The sequence below is a fragment of the Lepidochelys kempii genome, chromosome 1 (genome assembly GCF_965140265.1).
Source record: "Lepidochelys kempii isolate rLepKem1 chromosome 1, rLepKem1.hap2, whole genome shotgun sequence".
Classification (NCBI taxonomy): Eukaryota; Metazoa; Chordata; order Testudines; family Cheloniidae; genus Lepidochelys; species Lepidochelys kempii.
Window position 1 is genome coordinate 350980795 of NC_133256.1, and position 14280 is coordinate 350995074.

At 58.8% G+C, this 14280-nt stretch overlaps 1 protein-coding gene across 3 annotated transcripts in view; it reads left to right on the forward strand.

Annotated features, from left to right (window-relative positions):
* The window catches only part of MAPK8IP2 (mitogen-activated protein kinase 8 interacting protein 2), a 62631-nt gene that overhangs the window by 2166 nt on the left and 46185 nt on the right, over positions 1-14280 (forward strand). The gene's annotated exons all lie outside the window — the stretch shown is intronic.

Genomic DNA, 14280 nt, shown 5'->3' on the forward strand with positions numbered 1-14280 from the left:
AGCAACGAGGGGCCCTGGCCCTTCCCCGGGGACGATTCCCTAGTCCCATCGGATACTCTGCCAGGATGTCATCTGGCTGTTCAGCCTGTCCTTGCCCTAGTTACACCCCTGGTGTCACGCTCTGTGTCCTTGGGATTTACGCCCTCCAGAGATTTGCAGGCTTTGAGCACGTCCCCTCCCCCGCCCCCGTTGAGCCCAACTCGACAGATTTAGCTGGTTTAATCTTTCCTGGGAAGTCGATCCCTTGCTCTCCTCTGTTCTGGCTCCACTTTGCTTGTTGTTACTCCTGGCGTTTCCCAGGGGCCCATCCCCACAGGCCCTCAGCTCCCGTTGCCGAGATCAACACTGCCCCAGACTCCTCGGGCTGGAGCCGCGCTCTGCTCCCATGGAGGTGGGCGCGTTACCCCGGCCGGGAACCGATCCTGGCACTGGCTGGCTGGGGAGCTTCCAAGCCTCCAATGGGGGAGCTGCTGGGCCTGTGTCTTCTCCCTCCCATTCCAGGGTGAAACGGGAAGCGGGGGTTGGGGGGGCATGTGGGCAGGAGAGATCAGGGTCAGGACCACTGCAGTCCCTCGAGCAGGGAGGTTCCCAGGATTGTCCCTGACCTTCCAGAGCTCGCTGGCAAGTGGCAGGGTGGCCCTGTGCCCGCCGGATAGAAGTCAGAGATCCCCAGACAGGAGGCCCCGTGAGGACAGGAGCGAAAAGGCTGCCCTCGAGTGTGGCTCTGTGGCTGTACCATGTGGCACTCGGTTGCAGGGGGATTTTCATGGCTGGTTGCTGGTGGGGTCCCTCCTAGGCCATGTGTAAAGATGAGCAGGTGCAAACATGGGGATTGCCCGAGTGCATCAGAACCATGGTCCGCGTCACCCAGTCTCCACAAGTGGCGGAGCAAACAAGGGCTGGGCTTTGCCTCGGCCTGGCACTCATGGACAGCAGAGAGATGCTAGTTTTTCTGCTGTAGAAATCCAAGTCCCACTGGGCAGGCTGACTGGAGAGCCAATGGGACAGGGCCACCTGCAAGCCAAGGGGCAGGAACCGGGGCGCTGGGAGGAGAGGGGAGTTGTGCTCTGGGGTTGGGGTTTGTTGAACTCCGGTGGTTGGTTAACATGGGGGAGAAAGGAAGTCTTGGCACACAGTTAGCATCCTGGCTTCTTCGCTGAAGGTGCTGAGCGCCCACAATAGCCATCCCCGAGAGCCCTAGGCAGGGCCCAGCCCTGCGTACCAGCACTGTGGAGGGAACAGACAAGCAGGAGCTAAACGCTGGTTAACATAACCCCTCCCAGGCCCCCTTCTCCATCGGGAAGGGCACAAGACTGAGGTTTACAAACCCTTCACAGGGCACCTATAATGCGCTGGCCGGTTCACGGGGCTGCCCAGATTTCCCTCTCTGGGCTGGCGCTGCTGTTGCTCCTCCCTACAACCTGGGTGCTTGGCGTCTACCTGTGCGGTGCAGCTGATAGCCTGGTTCGCGTCCAGCTCTGCCATTTCCTTGTGACCTTGCGGGAGTCTCTTCCCCTCTCTGTGAAATGAGACGGAGCCCGGGATTGTTGGGCCTGCTTTGTGTTACTCTGCTGGGGCTGGGCTCAGCCTTCAGAGCAAGGCCCTCTCGAAGTCTGAGCGGGGCAGAGCTGTCAGGGTCTGAGCAGCTCCATGCGGGACGTATGCGATCAAAGTGCCGTCTGACTGCCACATGGCCAGGGCTTTTCCTTGGTTACCAACCTAGGTTAAGGTCTCAGCTGCCTCCAGGTGGGAAGCAGGCAGGTCTCTTGACGTACCAGTAGCTGTAGACCAGACCTGGAGCCTTCAGCAGGGTTTGCCCCTATGGGTGCTCCGCTTCAGGGGCTCATGCACATCTCCAGCCCTCGCTGGGAGATTTCTAGCTAGCAGTGTCTGTTCGGCCCATGCCTGCGCCCAGTGCCTCCTTGTGGCAGACACCCCGGCTGTGTAGGTGTGTGCGGGCAAACCACCCTCATAGAATCATAGAAGATCAGGGTTGGAAGGGACCTCAGGAGGTCATCTAGTCCCACCCCCTGCTCAGAGCAGGTTCCTTCTCTACCGCCTCAGCCTGAGACGGAGCAGCAGCATGTCCTCCTAGAGTGTACTCGGCCTTTTCTCCTTCTTCAGTTAGTTTGTGGTAGTAGTTGACTGTTTAGTGATTAGTAATAGTGAGCTAAGGTGAGAGTACGGCTTCTTCCTTCTCCTTTCCCCAGGAAGACCTGTCCCCTCCTGGTAGGGTTGCCCGGTTCGCCAGGCTTCTAACACTGCATCTCTTGCTGGGGTGCTGCATTGGCAAGCGACAGTCCAGTGCCGAGTGGAGTCCCCCATCTCCCAGAAGTGCAACTTCTCCTTGGCTCTTTAGGCCAGGGCTAGGAAGGACAGGGGGATGAAGCTCAGACTGTTGGCCATGGGATGTTCCCTGCAGCCGCCCTCTGGGTAAATCTCCTCCCCCTCCCCCCAATACATCTGTCCTCAGCCAGACCCAGCACCCCATCAACCTTGGGGCGTGCTTCTCCTCCGAAAGGAAAGCCAAAAAGTGGAGCACAAACTTTTAACTCTAAGGAGCCAACTCCAAAAGAGCCGTCACCGAGGGTACGGCTGAGCCCGAGGGCTCTCCTTCCGGCCCCAGCAGGCCCGCCAAGCCTGGCGCTCCAAGGATGGGGCGCATGGCTCCAGTGGAGAGAGAAAGCACCAGGTCCCCTCAAGCTCGGCCCTGCCACGGGCCCTGAAGCACTCGTTCAGCCGCTGGTCCCATCGAGTGCCTTGACCCAGCCTTCGGCACCCACCCACGCAGCTCAGCCGGGGGCACTGTGCGAGCACGGGTGCCTGACCCCTGCAACTCCTGCAGCATGCCCATTGTCACCAGTGTCTTCGGCTCTGGCGTCGGCACAGGGTCCTCTCCGGTACCACCCAGGAATTCTGGCACTCCCAGGGATCTCGTGCTGTTGGATGAACCAGCGTCCCCGTCGTTGTGACCTGCGAGATCTCCGACTCTGAGTGGCCATTTCATGGCCCAGGACGCTCCTCTGTCCTCACTGGCTGCCCCCCAGCCCCCATGGGAGGATGTGGAGGAACAGGACTCCCCGTCGATCGCCTCAGTTTCTGTGAGGGGTTCCCCTGGGGACCCCTTTGGAAATCCACCTTCGTGCAGGGAGAATCCGGCTCAGATGGCAGGGCAGACACCGGCCACTATTCGCAGATATGAAGCGCTCCATGCCCCTTAAGGATTCCACTTTTTATTTTCCAACCCCTCCCCCCAACCCCTTAGTGGTGGGTGCAGCAAATGAGTGGAGCAAGCAGCCCTTTTTGAGAACTCCCCCCATGACCAGAACCAAAGTGACTAAATCTCTTTGGATGAAAGCCCTGCAGTTCTGGATCCTGGGCTGTCAGATGGTCCATGGCCAAATACAACTTTACTCATGGCAACAAGCTCACAGCCTTTATTGAACAGCAGCCACAAGACTGCCAGGAGCAACTCCAGTCCGTAGTTGTGGCGGGCAAACTATTGGCCAGAATGGCTCTCCAGGAGCACCCAGGTGCCGCGGACGCTGCTGCCAGATCCATCTCGCCAGCGGTAGTTGTGTGCAGGGCACCGTGGTTCCAACTTCCGGGGTCGGAGAGGTGTTCAGAGCACTGTGGAGTGCCACGCCTTTGAAGGTCATACGCTTTCTCGGAGACCGCAAATGTCTCCCTGCACACGCTGAAGGACTCCAGGGCTGCCCTACATCCCTGGGGCCTTTACGCACCTATGGGCAGGAAACTGCCCAGAAAGAGAGACAGATCTCTGAGGAAGAGGGCCGCCCAACTGTCCTCCACGGCCACCAAGTGTCCTCTAAACAGCAGCTGCTCCCTTCCTCTCACAGGGCCAGCAGGAGCCTACTAGAAGAAGGAAGCATTGCTCACCCCATGCAGTAACGAGTTCTTCGAGGTGTGTGCCCCTGTGGGTGCACCACGACCCACCCTCCTTCCTCTCTGCTTCCGTTGTTCCCTAAGGAACTGAGGGAGGTTTGCCCATGCACCCTTACACAGCCTTGGTGTCTGCCACGAGGAGGCACTGGGCACGTGCGGGGGCCGAATGGGCGCTGCTAGCTCAAAATCTCCGACCGCGGGCCCGAGAGGCGCGTGCACCTGGAGTGGCAGACCCGCAGGGCCAGGCGTCTCGAAGAACGACGGTTACTGCACCAGGGGAGAAACATTCCCTCCCCCCTTGCAGAAAGGGCAGCCTGTCCTCCGCTCTCGGGTCACAGCCATGTTTCAGCCAGGCAGGGGCTGTCCTGTGCAGGCGATAGCTGGGCTTAGCGGCTCCTCCTGCGCTGTGACCGGCCTCTGAGCTGTGGCCTTGGCACGTGGAGAGCCGTGACTGGCAGTTGCTGTTAGACCAGCCCCCAGGCTTTGCTGAGCCCTGGGTGGGGGGCCCACGGCAGCCCAGCGCCTGCCCTGAGGCATGCACTGGTCAGACAGACACGGGGGGCGGGCGTGCACCCACCGGTATCTTTCTCGTTGTGTCTGTGGGCCTGGTGGAAGCAGCGAGTCATGCAGAGGCATTGGGATGGGGGGGTGCCTGATGCCATCCGTGCCTGGGGGCAGCAAAAGGCCGGTACCATGATGGGAGTGGGAGAAGGAAGTGAGGGAAGTGCTGTTCATCTCCTGATTCCCCCAGCCCCAGGGTCCCTGCATGGTAGGACAGCTGGGGAATAGAGTCATGGGCCTGGGTAGGGGCTAAGACAGCCCCTGTGGTGGGAGGGGCACCAGCTCCTCTCCACCCCCCACTGTCTCCCTCCACGGGGTTCGGGGCGGCTTCCTCTGAGGGGCCTTGCCTGCATTTCCCCAGCTGGTTCTTTCCTCCTCCAGTTCTGAACCTGTCCCAGATCGTCTTGGGTTCGTCCGTGAGTTCCCCACTTGCGCGTTTCCCTCCCACCATGGCACCTGGGCCAGCCGCGGGTGTCTAAGGCCAGTGCAGACGGGCCCTAACAGCCGAGCAGAGTCCTGTCTCCAAGAAGGCGCCCCAAGGGCTGACTGCCCGTTGCAGATGGGAGGAGCAGTGCTTAGCATGAGGGGAAACTAACATGGGGACCTGGCCCCCATGCTCCTCTCTCCCTCCGTCCCTGCTGGTTGGGGAATCCACCCACGGAGCAGGGGAGGGTTAGATTTACCGTGGTTTGATTATTGTTCTGCAGCCTCCTGGCTGCGCTCAGTGTTCTCCAGGCAAATGGAGGCTGATCCCTGCCCCAAGGCACCGCAGTTGGACTCAGTGCTCCGAGGAGGGAGAGAGATCAGGTCCCAGAAGCAGCCCTGCCCACCTCCCCTGCAGGAGCCTGTCCCCTCCATGCTCCAGCTGAGCTCGCTCCTAACATTCTGCCTTTAGAGACAGGCCCGGCTGCGCCACCCTCGGCCTGCCCTTCCCACCCACGAGCGAGTGGTTAGTGCTCAGGGAACTTACCACCCTCCGCCTCACACGCCCAGCACCCAGTGAAATCTCACCATGCCAGGGGCAGGTATCTGCTTCCCTCCCCCTCACTGGTGTGTTTGCACAACACCCTGGAGGGGACAGGCCCCAGGGGCTCCCCTCAGAGCCTGCACATGGCCTCACAGCCTGGCCCAGCAGAGCCCCCAGGCAAAGCCGCCCTTCCGCAGCCCCTAGGCCTGAGACGCCCCCCCATCGCCCTGGGGTGTGACCCTGGGGTGCTGTTTCTGGGGCTGAAGAGACTCCAGGAAACAACCCTTCCCCCACGTCCTATGAAACAAGAGGAGTCAGCTCCATCCCACTCCCATGGGGCCAGCAGCCTCCCACAAGCAGCACCCTGCCTCGGCCAGGGGGGCACGATGATGCTCAGCTTCTATTTCGAGGAGACCCCCTCCCTTGCAGAAGGCCCCATGGGGTGCACTCTGCTGCCTCCTGTATGGGGCGGGGGCTGCTGGCAACATGATCTTCTGACCCTCCCATGCAACAGCCCCTTCCCCCCCCCGGCAGCCCCTCCTTCCTCCAAATCCTGCCAGGAGGAAGGCAGGCAGGGGTGGGCTGAAGAGAGATCTGGACAATCTCAGAGGCCATGTGCCAAGGAAACGGAGCATCTGGCAGCAGCCAGGCCAGCAGCACAGCCCCCTCGTCCAGAGCACCGCCCCTCTCCTAGCCGGGGCCCAAAGGGGACGGATCCGAGTTTTCTCAGACAGGGGTTTCTGGGCTATGGCGGCCTGGGGGAGCTGGGAGCAGCCAGGCCTTGCTCTGGTAACTCCTAGGGGCAGGCAGGCGGCAACAGGCAGCATCCCCAGATGCAGGCAGTGGCCAGCCCTCCCCGCCCCCAGTAAGTTCGGCGGTAGCCCCAAGCCCAGAGGAGCGTGCTCTGGAATGGTCCTTCCCGCTGCGGGCTGGTGCCTGGCAAGACGGGGCTGGGGCTGGTGCCTGGTGGAGCCGTTGAGGGGCTGGGAGAGCCAGACGGAGGAAGCTTCCCTCACACCGGGAGCACTCGGGGGCTCTCGCGTCAGGCAGTAGCAAACCAGCGGCTTGACCTAGAAACTTCACTGGTGGTTTATCGTGGAGAGGCAGCGGCCGGCACGCACAGCCTGAGAGCTGCTTTCCGCCAGGAGCCCCAGGTGTGTCCCACTCCAGAACACCCCTCCAGGGTCCTTCTCTCCCAGGGCTTTGCACGTGTGGCTGTGGCCGGCGGGCGCTGACTAGCCCACATTTCAGGAGACTCAGAGAAGCTGTTTCTGGAAGCCAGGACTTGGACAAACTCTAGGTGGTGATCACAGCCTCAACTGCTTCCCACGCCCGTCTGGCGTGCCACTCCCCCTGGAAACCACCAGCGAGGCCAAGTGCAGAGCCCCCTCCTGGGGCAGGGCAGGCTTCTTTGGGACATTGCTCATTAGTGACTGCTGGGGAGTGCTAAGGGTAGGGGGTCTCCAGCGGGGGTTCGCTGAAGAGCTGTGAACGGCCCTTCCCTCCGAGCTGAGAGAGCTCCTACCCTTGGACTTCGCCTCCCGTCCTGCTGCAGAGCTGCCTCCTGGCTGCCTTCCAAAGCTCACAAGAGCTGCTGGGGATCGTGGTAGATCCCTGGGAACTTTATCGCCCCCCACGTCAGACCCCTGGCTCTTGCTGACCTCATGAGGTCCCCAGCAGGCCAGCACCCGACGCTTAGAAGGGGAATGAGAATCCAGGTCTGGGGTACAGAGCCAGAGGGCACAGAAAAACAATCCCACGTTTGTTCTTTTTAAAAATCTCCTGGTTTTGTGCCACTTCTGTGATTGGGGAGGCCTGACTTGGGGAAGTTTGGGAGCTGGCCAAGCTGCTGTCAGAAACGGCCAGCGAAGGCAAGTGGGTACAGAAGCTTCAACCCCCAGAGTCCTGTGAAGTTTGGTCCTGGGCAAGTCGTACACACCCCAGCAGGGGCATGAGGGCTCTGCCTGCAGCTCCTTGGAAAAGGGGATCATGGCAAACAGCCAGACTTGTCACAGGAAGGAAAAATCAAACACATTGATTCAGAAATGGTGAAAAGGTTTTGCTAGGGTTGGCAGTGAGCTCTGCCTGCTGGGGCTGCTGCAGGGCCTCTCAGGCCTGTTCCTTGGTTGGATTAAAACTCCAAATAATGCCTTGTGATCAGCCCCAGGGAGTGACCACAGTGCATCAAGGCAGATGTAGTCTGGCCAGGGCGCAAGAGCAGCCGCGGGGAATGGGAGCCTGAGGCCCTTGGAACTACAGCTCCCATGAGGCACTGCAGCAGCCCTGGCTGAGGTAGAGACTAACATTGACTCAAAACGTTTCAGGCCAACTTCCCTGAGAGAGAATCCTGCTGGAAGTGACCTTTTCTTGAAGACGGTTTCAATGAAACCCTGTTGTCTGGCAGGAAAACGTTTTGTTCTACTTTTTTTGACCAGCTCTGCCTCACTTTTCGTTTTTTCCTTTTAACACTTTGGTGATGCTTGCCTGGCATGTCACACCTTTAACATCGTACTGAGCTGAGAGAGGCGGGGACAAGAGCAGGAACTGGAAAGTAACCCCCCCCTGCAAGACTCTTGCAGTTACAAAAGTGACCCTTCCCCCCGGGGGGGCGAAGATGAAATCAGGGGGCTCCGGTGCTGGACTGGTGAGGGGCAGAGGAGTACCTGAGAGTGATCAGAATTGCAGGGAATTCTGGTCAGGTTAGAGTTAAAATAGACCCCAAGGCCTAGAAAGTGCAGAAATGACTAATCTAATCGCCTTTTATGATGAGATTACTGGTTCTGTGGATGAAGGGAAAGCAGTGGATGTATTGTTTCTTGACTTTAGCAAAGCTTTTGACACGGTCTCCCACAGTATTCTTGTCAGCAAGTTAAGGAAGTACGGGCTGGATGAATGCACTACAAGGTGGATAGAAAGCTGGCTAGATTGTCGGGCTCAACGGGTAGTGATCAATGGCTCCATGTCTAGTTGGCAGCCGGTGTCAAGTGGAGTGCCCCAAGGGTCGGTCCTGGGGCCGGTTTTGTTCAATATCTTCATAAATGATCTGGAGGATGGTGTGGATTGCACTCTCAGCAAATTTGCGGATGATACTAAACTGGGAGGAGTGGTAGATACGCTGGAGGGGAGGGATAGGATACAGAAGGACCTAGACCAATTGGAAGATTGGGCCAAAAGGAATCTGATGAGGTTCAATAAGGATAAGTGCAGGGTCCTGCACTTAGGATGGAAGAACCCAATGCACCGCTACAGACTAGGGACCGAATGGCTAGGCAGCAGTTCTGCGGAAAAGGACCTAGGGGTGACAGTGGACGAGAAGCTGGATATGAGTCAGCAGTGTGCCCTTGTTGCCAAGAAGGCCAATGGCATTTTGGGATGTATAAGTAGGGGCATAGCGAGCAGATCGAGGGACGTGATCGTTCCCCTCTATTAGACATTGGTGAGGCCTCATCTGGAGTACTGTGTCCAGTTTTGGGCCCCACACTTCAAGAAGGATGTGGATAAATTGGAGAGAGTCCAGCGAAGGGCAACAAAAATGATTAGGGGACTGGAACACATGACTTATGAGGAGAGGCTGAGGGAACTGGGATTGTTTAGTCTACGGAAGAGAAGAATGAGGGGGGATTTGATAGCTGCTTTCAACTACCTGAAAGGGGGTTCCAAAGAGGATGGCTCTAGACTGTTCTCAATGGTAGCAGATGACAGAACGAGGAGTAATGGTCTCAAGTTGCAGTGGGGGAGATTTAGGCTGAATATTAGGAAAATCTTTTTCACTAGGAGGGTGGTGAAACACTGGAATGCGTTACCTAGGGAGGTGGTTGAATCTCGTTCCTTAGAGGTTTTTGAGGTCAGGCTTGACAAATCCCTGGCTGGGATGATTTAACTGGGAATTGGTCCCGCTTCGAGCAGGGGGTTGGACTAGATGACCTTCTGGGGTCCCTTCCAACCCTGATATTCTATGATTCTATGAAATGCAGTTCAGGTCACTCCAGTGCAGCGCCTTTGCCCTGTAGTGACCCCAGCTCCCGTCTTTGCCCAGACCTGCCAAGCAGCTCGGGTTCCCTTTGGAGCAAGGGTTTGTGACGTCTGTAAGTCTCTGCACTGCTGCGCTCCTGGAGGACCGGGTTCCCCGCACACGTCTGTCTGGCTGTAATTCCAGGCTCTGGGCATCAGCGTTCTGTGAAATGACTGACACACAGGGAGTGGCCTGGAACGGCTGGGGGTCCGGGCTCTCCGTGACCGGGCTCTCCAGGCAGGGCTCCTCCACTGTCTCCCTTTCCTTGGGCCGTGGCTAGTTGGAGGGGACCCGGGTTTGTGGCCATCCTTGCCAGTGCTGGGGTTATTCTGAATTTAACCTTTCCTTCAATCCCTTCCTTTCTGGCTGGTCTGGGGTCACTGCAGTCTTCTCGGGAGCTCTCAAACGTCTCTGGGGACGTCCGCACTGCAGAAAAGACCTGCCAGCTGTGAGGGTCAGAGCCCAGGGCAACTGACTCAGCCTGGTGCTCTGGGGATAAGGCAGCAGTGTCGATGTTCCCGCCCGGGCACTGAACCCGGCGAGGGGAGAGGGTCTGAGAGAGCCGGAACAGCTACATTGTTAGTTTTAGCTCCCAAGTGCAAGCCCCAGTCAGCTGACCGGAGCTCTGGGACTTGCTGCTGTGGGCTTTTCTTGTAGTGTAGACGTGCCCTCAGTTACTGAAACCGTTTCCTTCGCTCCAGTTTAACTAGACTCTTCTCTTGGGAGCCTTCAGCTGGTCTGGCCTGGCCCTTCGTGGCTGTTGGCATCCCCTGGGCTTGTCGGAGAATAAGGCATAATGGCTCTGTGGGCTTCAGGGCACACCAATGCACCCTCTGTGACCACACACTGCCCGGGGTGCCAAGGTCCACCATTTGGCCAGGAGCGTAGCACTGTTTGGGGTGTTTTCTGGCAGCCCCAGCTCCTGGAGTCCTGGGATCCCCTGAGAATCTCAGCTTCCATGAGAAAGAACAGTACGTTTCCAGCCCTCGTGGCGGAGGCGAGAAGCCTGAACATGTGACCTGCGTGACCCCCAAGGGGCAGAAGGCAAATGAAAAATCACCCAGGGGGCTGTTTTGAAACAATCTCCTGATTCCTGGGCCCGTCTGGCGATGTTCTGTGCGTGGGGCTGGCAACGCGGTGTCCCTGCAGTGCCTAGCGCAGCAGCAGAGGGAATGGGCCCAGGGTTTGCAAGTGGCTGGGACTCCTCTCCGCATGCAGCTGCCCTGGCAGCGCAGAACCTCCTCCCATTGGAACCGGTGAGGCCAGGCCGAGTGCAGCCCTACGTCCGTCTGTCCGGCAGCACCAGGACCCGCCGTTCCAGGTGCTTGTCTTCTCTCCCACACTGCAGAGTGCAGGCCTATGTCCGTCTGTCTGGCAGTACCAGGACCCCGTTCCTGGGCAACTCACTCTTGTCTTCTCTCCCACACTCACCAGGGGGCATGGATTTGTTGGGGTGGCAAACCCAGCCCCAGAGGGTCAGGACAGTGGTTTGTCTCCAGCTAGACCAGGGAGAAGGGCTCTGACTCATTGCTGCAGTGCAGGGTCTGTGACCCCAGGCCTCTCATTCCCCAGAGAGGCAGTTTCCTTGCCTGCTGGTGAGGGGCAGTGAGAAGGGTCCAGCCCTGCTGAGTTTGTGTCTCACCCCATGTCACGGTGTCCCTGGGTGATTCTCTGGAACTGCTCCCTACAAAATCAGTCAGGACTCTGGGGAAGTCTCCTTTCTGTGAGCAGCCTGTCTTCAGGACACACAGCTCACACAGCTTCCACCTTCCTGGGTCTGACCTTGGAGCATTCAGCATCCTCTGCCCCTCTGTGCGCTTTCCACAGCGAGTCCGCTCAGGCGGGGTCCTGGGGAAGCCAGAGGGTCCTGCCCCCCAACTCTGCAGTCAGACATGACTCTCAGCCAGCCAGTAAAACAGAAGGTTTATTAGATGACAGGAACGTTGGTCTAAAACAGAAGTTGCAGGTGCAGAGAACAGGACCCCTCCGCTGGGTCCATTTTGGGAGGGCAGCGAGCCAGACAACCACGTCTGCCCTTCACTCCATGTCCCAGCCAGCTCCAAACTGAAACTCTCTCCAGCCCCTCCTCCTCTGGGCTTTGTCCCTTTCCCGGGCCAGGAGGTCACCGGATTCCTTTGTTCTCCAACCCTTTAGCTCTCAGCTTGCAGGGGGGATGGGCCAGGCCATCAGGTGCCAGGAGACAGAGTGTCGGCCATTTATGTACCCTGGCCCTTTGCTCTCCAGCAATTACACCCTCTTATCCCACCACCTAGAGACTTAAGAACTGCATAGGTGAAACTGAGGCACCCCTACACTATTCAGAGGAAACATTAAGAACAGTCCCACTTCATCACACCCCATTTAGTGCAAACTCAGCCGTTGCCCAGAGCCCTTTGCTGAGCCCCTTAGTGGTGGGAACAGAGGTCGGGGGAGACCCCTTGAACTTTATTTTCTGTGTAGCTGAGTGAATAGTTCCCAGCAGATAACAGAGCTGGCCTCCCCGCTGCTTGGGAATATCCATGTATCACTTTGCAGGCCCAAAAGCCACTCAGTGCCTCTAAAGCCACGTGACAGGAGGAGGACGTGCAGCAGGGTCAGGGCCCTCTGTGATGAAGTGGGACTGTTCTTAATGTTTCCTCTGAATAGTGTGGGGGTGCCTCAGTTTCCCCTACGCAGTTCTTAAGTATCTAGGTGGTGATATAAGGGGGTATGATCGTTGCAGAGCCCTAGAGGGCAGGTGTTGCAGGGGTCTGGACACAGACAATGGCCGACACCCTGTTTCTTGGCCACTGATGGCCTGGGCCCTTCCCCCCTGCAAGGTGAGAGCTGAAGGGTTGGAGAACAAAGGAATCAGGTGCCCTCCTGGCCCGGGAAAGGGACAAAACCCAGGGGAGGAGGGGCTGGAGGGAGTTTCAGTTTGGGGCTGGCTGGGGACATGGAGTCAAGTGCAGACGTGGTTGTCTAGCTCACTGCCCCCCAAATGGACCGAGCTGCGGGGTCCTGTTCTCTGTATCTACAAGCTCTGTTTTAGACCATGTTCCTGTCGTCTAATAAACCTTCTGTTTTACTGGCTGGCTGAGAGTCCCGTCTGACTGCAGAGTTGGGGGGGCAGGACCCTCTGGCTTCCCCAGGAGCCCCGCCTGGGCGAACTCGCTGTGGGAAGCGCACGGAGCGGCAGAGGATGCTGAATGCTCCGAGGTCAGGCCCAGGAAGGTGGAAGCTGTGTGTCCTGCAGACAGGCTGCTCCCCGAGAGGAGACTTCCCCAGAGTCCTGCCTGGCTTCATGGGGAGCAGCTCCAGAGCATCGCCCGGGGACTCCGTGACACCCGCCCCCTGGGAGTGCGTACCATGCAAATCCCGCCAGTGAGCGTCACGCGAAGGGACAGGACGGGGCATGCAGCAGGGTCAGGGCCCAGGGTGGCACTGCAGGGGAGAGGGCAGGAGGGAGTTTCTCGGGCAGGTCATGGTTGGAGTCCAGAGAGGGGGTGGCTGGCCAGCAGGGAGGCAGCTGCCAGCGAGAGGAGCAAGCCCAGGTTTGCTCGTGGCCAGTGCATTGGTGGAGGCAGGACAGAAGAGCAGGTCAGAGACCAGGGCCTTGCCGAGAGCCATGGCCAGGAGCAGGTCACAGCTGCCTCCCGTTTATTCCCCACTCCACACGCTTGGCCAGTTGTGTTTGGCACACGGGGAGAATCCGGTGTCGGGGCTGGCTGCTGAGCTGGGCTCATGCTCCTGGTTCTGTGCCCGGCCTGAGTCGGTGCCCAGGCACAAGCAGTGTGAGTTTAAAGTTGAGTTTCCATGACAACTCACACATGGGAATTTGCTTGTCACAGATATTCGTGCCACGTTCCAAACTGGATGGCTCCATTCTGCCTCCCTACAGCCCCCCTGCAGCCTCAGTCAGATAGAAGAGTTTTTTGCACTTCCTGGCCTAAATCCCTGTGCATGTTGCTCCCCAGAGGTGGCTGCATGGCAGTGGTGGGTGAAGTGTAGTTTGTAGGACACGGTGGCTTCTCCAGTGAGAAGCAACAACCTGACTCTGGGTTATGCTGTGCTGGACTTCACACCCCCATACACAGACACAAAGACCGATTAGCCAGCCGCAGGCATATTCCCTTCGCTTTGGAGTTAGACAGAATCAGGGCTGCTCAGTCCAGGCTGGTCTGTTGCCCTTCAGTGCCTGCGATTCCCTGTGAGATTGTTATTTACTATTTGTACACCGGGGAGCCCCAGCCCTGGCCCAACCCCCCCTGTGCCAGGCACTGGACAGACAGAACAAAAGGCTGCCCCTGCCCAGGGAGCTGGCAATCGAAGTGTCAGACGGGAGCCAAGAGCTGGACGCAGCCAGGCTGTCAGGGAAGCAGAGGGGACTGGTCAGCGTCGTAGGCCGGGCTCCGGAGCGTTTAGTAGGCAAAGGAGGGATTTGAAGGCGCGCACCGGGAGGTGGGGCAGCTATTTGCGGGGAGCTCCCCGTCAGAGCCGCTGCTCTCGGGGACGGAGGCTCCAGGGAAAAGGCCCGACTCCTGGGATGCGAAAGAAGCTGCTAGTCTGACTCCCGCAGAGCCCCCCCTCCCTGCCAGGTGCACTCGCTCCCACCGGGCTGGGGCCGGCTCGTGCTGCCTGGCTGGGGCCCAGAGCTCAGGAAGTTTGGAGAGTGGGGGAATGTGTTTTCTAGTGAGGACAGAGCAAAATGCCTGTGGCAGCTCTGAGCCCCATGAAGCCTGGAACTTCCCCCCGCCCTCTAGTGCCCCGTCAGCTCCCCAAGCAAACTCCCTGTCGCCAGCGCCAGAGCAGCCGGAGGACCAGCCCTGAAGGGAGGGGGTCTGCCTTGGCTCTG